Source organism: Hylaeus anthracinus, unplaced genomic scaffold (genome assembly GCF_026225885.1).
Source record: "Hylaeus anthracinus isolate JK02 unplaced genomic scaffold, UHH_iyHylAnth1.0_haploid 11997, whole genome shotgun sequence".
Classification (NCBI taxonomy): domain Eukaryota; kingdom Metazoa; phylum Arthropoda; class Insecta; order Hymenoptera; family Colletidae; genus Hylaeus; species Hylaeus anthracinus.
In genome coordinates, this window is record NW_026534344.1 from 8,954,809 (window position 1) to 8,961,233 (window position 6,425).

Genomic DNA, 6,425 nt, shown 5'->3' on the forward strand with positions numbered 1-6,425 from the left:
AAAGAGAAAGAAATGCGTATAATTTAGGCAGTTATTTATTAATGAAATTGTATTTTACAATTTTAATTTCGGTTTCTTAAATATGATTATTTTGTTCACTTTTTTTCAATGTGAAGATTTAATCAAATTATAATAATGCTATAGAAACTATAGTTATTTATCACGAACCATTAAATGTAAAGTTTTACAAATTTCTAATTAGAAAAAGCCCAACGATATGCACTTTTCTGCTGCTAAAGAGTTACTGTACTAATTGATATCATTGATTTATGTGAATAAAAAAAGAGGGATATTTAATTTTGTTAGATCATTGACAGTGTAAACAAGCGCACAATATTAAAAAATGACTGAACAAGTCTGTGCGCAGCATAAAGCTTGGTTTTTGGCAGTTCTTGTTTTTATAAACACATGCAAATATGTAATTACGTATTACACGTATTTGTATAATTGACTTGAGACAAAAACGTGAATTTTAAATAGTATATACAATCTCTGTAAGCTATTATAAATCTTGTAATATGAAAATAACCACTACAATTGTAAATACATATATATATTTATAATCACATTTTCCAAACACATCAAACTACAACATCGTTACAATTGTTACAATAAATGCTATGGATCAATGTCGATTAGAATTTTAGTTTACCTGGCACAAAACAATTTGACGAGAATATATGTATATGCATTTTTCCAGGGAAACAAATGTTCCACAACGACAGCTATTCAAATTCTATTTGAAGAATATTTTACTCTAAAATTCTTTGAGGAGATTAGCGAAGATTGTCGATAACCATGAAGATTATATTGCAAACCGAAACTGTATTACTCTCAAGTAAAACCACATTTTGGGCAGTATCAAAAAACGAAATTACTCATGGGTGCCCCTGTATCTCCAACAGGAGCATTCGAAATATAGCAACCTTTCGAATAACGAATGAAATCTATAAGGAAACTGTCCATTGTAGCACTTCGATCATCTACGACAACTTTCGCGACTATGCGCTCCATATTTTTCCTCTCGAAACGGACGAGCAATCACCAAATGGAAGAAGAAGGACGACGAATCGTGGAAGGCGACTGCAGAAGAAGCAGCGTCCCTGTCTGCTGGAGTTTCCAGAATAAAGTTAGGCCATTGCGCCAAGGAGGAAGTTTTATCGCAGCGTTATGAAGACGCATCGCGCCGCGGATGATAGTTTTAATGTTTCTTCTCGCGTCTTTCAGAGCCCCCGCAGTTTCAAGGCCGATCTTTCAGTAATTCTCTCAAACAAACTCCCCCTCGATTTGTACAGGTCTCTCAACATTCTAGTGAGAAATACTTATACCGATCGACAATGCATGCCTTGAAAGGGAATCCAAGGCTGCGAAATTTAGAGTTGATTCGAACATTAGTTGAAATATCTTGAACATCTTGATCTTAATATCTTGGTCATCTATTGGGGTGTCTAAAAAGTTCGTGCCAATTTTTAAGAAATATTCAAAGACACGTTTGAATTTTTATGTATTTTAATGAATTACATAGGTATCGATTTGTTCCATGACCTTTCCAGTTTTTAAGGGATGTATACATGATAATTGTTTCCAACCATTTCGATATATTCAGACCTTCACTACTTACCAAAAATCGATATGGACTTTCCAGACAACCCAGTATTTCTCATTTTAGTGTATCTCTGAGTCTTCAAACTTGTTTTTCTCAGAAACACTAAAACTCAATATACAATATGCACATTTACATTGAGATGACTAAACTGAACTTAAACGTTATCGACCACTTTGATCATCACCAGATATATGAGAAATTATAATTCACGTTATGAAACGGTACCAATCGAAAGCAAGTCTTTTTCCAGAATAAAGAGAAAGATTTATATATTAGTTAGTTCATCCTAGTTGGTTAAATGTTACAGTGTTGTAATCAGAATTCCTTTTCAAACTCATCGTGTTCATTTTATTTAACCATTTGTATATGGAGAAATCTAATTGCAAAATGTGCAAACAGAATTCGCATCGTGGTAAATATTGTAACTTTGAAAGTATGTTATGTACTGTAATGATACTTTATTTATTTGAACTTTTAGACATCGAGGGACTTATTTATAACAAGAAATCAAAAATATACATCTTATATTCTTCTAAAATGCGGTAATACGTTAGACAGTCATTGATATGCATTTATAGTTCGTCCTGTTTAAGCTATAGTCCTAGGCTCGCTTATATATTTCCTCAAATTGAACCATTTCATAAGAAGTGTGCTCATATATAGTTTCTAATGATCTAATGATCCTTATCGCTTCTCTAAACTTGAAAATTCATACATTCTCTTGCCACATAACACAGACTCATATTTTTCTGCACGTATCTCAGTATTTACATAAATATTAATTTCCTTTTTCGTATCATACAAGTGAAAAACTTCAAGAAAAGAGGCACTTAAACCAAATTCACACTATTTAGTGTAAGATTATTCTGTGTTATTATTATCAATGTTTCCCAGACATACGCCGTCTCCACCGATGGTTAAATTCAAAGTCGAACAAGAAAAGAAACAAAACTACAAAAAACGCAAAAGATACAAATAGACCTGTACGGTATCCGAATGATTCGCGAATTTTCCTCCCGGTGTCTACTAAGAATTCCGAGATTAAAAGTTCGCGATACGCGGCAAGGATTTCTTGCTTCGCGACGCGAGACATTCCTGCTCGCGTTCTATCGTCGAGAAGCTCGCATCCGACAAGGGTTCCGGAGGTGAGCTCCATCCGACTCTATCGGAGTCGTCTGGAGGAAAACGCCGAGAACAGAAGAGCGGGAGGAAAGGAACCGGGTAGGCGGTGTTCTATAAAAACCAGATCGACGTTGTTGTCGTCGTCGTCGACGACGATCCGGCCCTTTTCAGCGGCACGAAGCTCGATACGTCGAGAGGGATCCACCGGGCGAGGAACGGAGTCGAAAGAGCAAGAAGGAGCCACAAGGAGCTCCGTGCAAGAGCGGAGGGTCTAGAGGAGCAGCGGAGGAGGCCGCCGGTCGGGCTGGCCCTCGACCTCGATTTTCAAAACGATCCTAACTCCGCCGTCGAGACAAGAGAGCAAACGGGCGGTGCAAGGGGCGAGGGGCACGGTTGCCGCATTCATTCGGCCATTTCGGGGGTAGTACACCGCCGCCGAAATAAATGACCGAGCATCGGGGGCCGCGGCATTCATAGACCCGGCACTGGCGCGCACTGCTTTGCTCTAGTGCCTTTTGGAATTCCGTTTGAGAAGCTCGCATTCGAGAGACGAAGACGAAAGGAGAGGAGAGAGATGGAGAAAATTCATCGAGGAGTGGAAGAGAGACGAAACGGATAAGGCTGAACGGCGAACAGGCCAGTGGATGGATCGGTATATTTCTGAGAGGCGGGACGAGTGGGTGGAGGAGGCGGCGAGGCTTCTTTCACGTCAGGATAGTGAGCGATCGACCAAATCGCAGGTGAGTGGCTGCGACCGCGTACAATTTATTTATATAAACGCCGAGTCACCGGTTATTAATGAGAACTGCCGCCTCCTTCTATCAACGGAGACTGACGAGTTCCCTCGCGGCCGTCCTTGCCGATGACGTCGGCCTCCGCGGCCTCAAATCCGATGGTCGCCAAGGTGTCGATTGATCGATACGTTTCAGCGGACGGGTCGAGCTGCCAGAATCGAATCGCCTGCGACGAGGGAATGATCAATTTGGTATCTCTTAATTCACGGACGATAGACGTTGGATCATCGATGACCCGGTCCGTGAAGCAGTTTTAATCAACGAGAGACTGGTTTTATCTTTTTCGAGAGTTTTACCAAGCTTACGTTTTATCGTAAGTGTTCTATTGGTTTTGTAATAAAAGTTTGCTGCGATATTTAGAAGGCGATAGAGATATTAACCCTTTGACGAGTACGGACGCAGAAACAGAGTACAAATTCACAGCTGTAATCGTTTGTTATACTTTCGGTTTGGTACCTCTTAATTCACTGACGATAAACGTTGGGTCATCGATGACCCGTTCCGTGAAGCAGTTTTATCCAACGAGAGACTAGTTTTATCTTTCTCGAGAGTTTTACTACGCTACCAAGTTTACGTTTTATCGTAAGTGTTCTCTCAGTTTTGTAATGAGACTTTGTTGCGATATTTAGAAGGTAATAAAAATATTAACCCTTTGACGAGTACGGGCGCAGAAACAGAATACAAATTCACAGCCGTAAACGTTTGTTATGCTTTCGGTTATCTTCATTACTATTATCGTGTTTAAGGTATTATATCTCGATTTTTTTCCATCTGTCCACTACGGAAAAGAAGTATAACATTAATGAGAAGTGTCTGACAATCTATGCGTGACGTTGTTCCATTGTGCATATACCCGCGCTTTGAGGAATACTATACAATAAATGAGTTTTAATACTTTGGAAGTAAGTACATATCTGATACAGTACATTGTATTTTGCTGTCTTAAATATTTTATCAAATAACCACATTTCCAGTTTTCAGATTCTACTTCCACTTAAAAGTGATTATGATATACGATACATATAATATAGTTATTAAATAAATAACATATATACAACTTCTTACTAATTTATGTATTAAAGTATGTAGTCAAATATATATAAAAAATAAAATATTGTTTATGTTATGGTTATGGTATGTTTATGTTATTATTACTTACTCATAAACCGTGTGTATTTCCCAAAAATGCTTACTCGTCAAAGGATTAATGTAACACGTATGCTTCTGGAATATTTTAACCAAATGGTTCGACTTACAACCTGAAACCGCGTTTAGTATCAACTATGAAGAACCAAGCTGCGAAAGACATCTTGTAATGACTTACAAATTTATATCATCTTCTTCTCATGAGAGATGGAAACACAATCAACAATACATCGTTAATAGTTACTAAATCCATTTAAACTGGAGATTGTGTATCATATAAAGAGTAATGTTATCTATTTTAAATAATTTTGATATTTTCTGACCTGACTTAATACCACCTACCGAACGTCAGCATCAATTTACCTTAACAAGCCTTTGATTTTACTCTCCTGATTAAGTAAGACACAGCTGACATTTATCAATAGTTCGACAAGCTCTCTCTGCTTCGATTAATCCATGCTTATTTGGTTATTTCACAACTATTTATTATTCTGGATAAACCTAACACATCCTAAAACAGTTTCCACTTCCTTCCGAAATTGACGACCCAGGGAGAAATCCCCGTTTCATCGAGCTGCCATCAATCCTAGTCGCGTGTCAACCCTTTCACGGTAGATGGCTCTAATCGGAAATCGGCAATGTTCCAAGACGCAAGGGCAGGAGGCTCCAGGTTGGAAAATTCGTTCCGCCGCCCGCGCACCGTCCTTTTTTCATTCTGTGCAGCCGCTTTATGGGACACCTGCACCTGGCTCCGTCCTCGCCATTGACGAGTTAAAATATGAAGGCCTGCGAGGACCAGGACACCTGGATTTCGCTTTCCCGATCAATGAGGAAACTCTCGACGGGAGGGTGAAGACAGGATCCCGTACTCCGTGTCCCTTTTTTATTTTTGGAAACGACCGAACCAGCTAATGCGCCCCGCGAGACACTGTAAGGAATTTGACGGAAACAAGATCCGGCTGTCCCTCGGTTACCCTTTCATTGTGCTTAACGAACCCTTCGTTTTAACGAACTCCATCAATGTATAAATTACGCGTGCGTTACTGTAAATTCGAGTATCGAAGATATTCTTCTCGACCGTCTTCGATTGTCCACCGCATCTAAAACTCGTGCCTCCATTGTTCTTCCTGTTTTCGTGCATTCGATCGCATTATTCCTCGGTTGTAATGTTTTGATTGATTGAATACGAGGCAAAGATGGATTCGTTGCCTCTGCGGCACTGTTTACGAGGTCCGTATATATAAATATAATAGAGGAAAAGAAACGGCAAAATGTACCAGTATCAATATGTCAGTACTTGAAAACAACTAAAATCTAAAGTAAGAAGTGAAATTAAGAATAGATAACATCAAAATGTGATAGGTTAAGTAATATATGATATTATAATACTAAATATTGGGTTGTCTGGAAAGTCCATGTCGATTTTTGGTAAGGCGGTACAGGTCTGAATATATCGGTATGGTTGAAAACAAATAACATTTACACCTTATAATATCGCTGAAAAGGTGGAAAAGTTGTGGAGCAAAATTGTACCTATGTAATTAAATAAATAAATAGAAAAGTTCCAATGTGCCTTTGAATTTTTCTTAAAAATTGACACAAATTTCCTGAATAACCCAACAAAAAGTAGATAAAGTGCATTCTTTCATTAAACGATCAGTTAGCTAGAAGGTGATGCAGAATGACAGTGTCTGTGTCATCGCACAGTTCATCGCAAAAATCTTGCAGGAATTTTCGTAAATACAACCCAGACATTT

The 6,425-nt window shown here is 38.5% G+C and overlaps 1 long non-coding RNA gene across 1 annotated transcript; it reads left to right on the forward strand.

The window, feature by feature from the left end:
- The first annotated feature begins 3,443 nt into the window (after positions 1 to 3,443).
- Positions 3,444 to 4,604, forward strand: LOC128889509 (uncharacterized). Its single transcript, XR_008460459.1, has 3 exons — positions 3,444 to 3,835; positions 4,269 to 4,424; positions 4,497 to 4,604. It is a non-coding gene; the product is annotated as an uncharacterized LOC128889509 (long non-coding RNA).
- Positions 4,605 to 6,425: the final 1,821 nt, after the last annotated feature.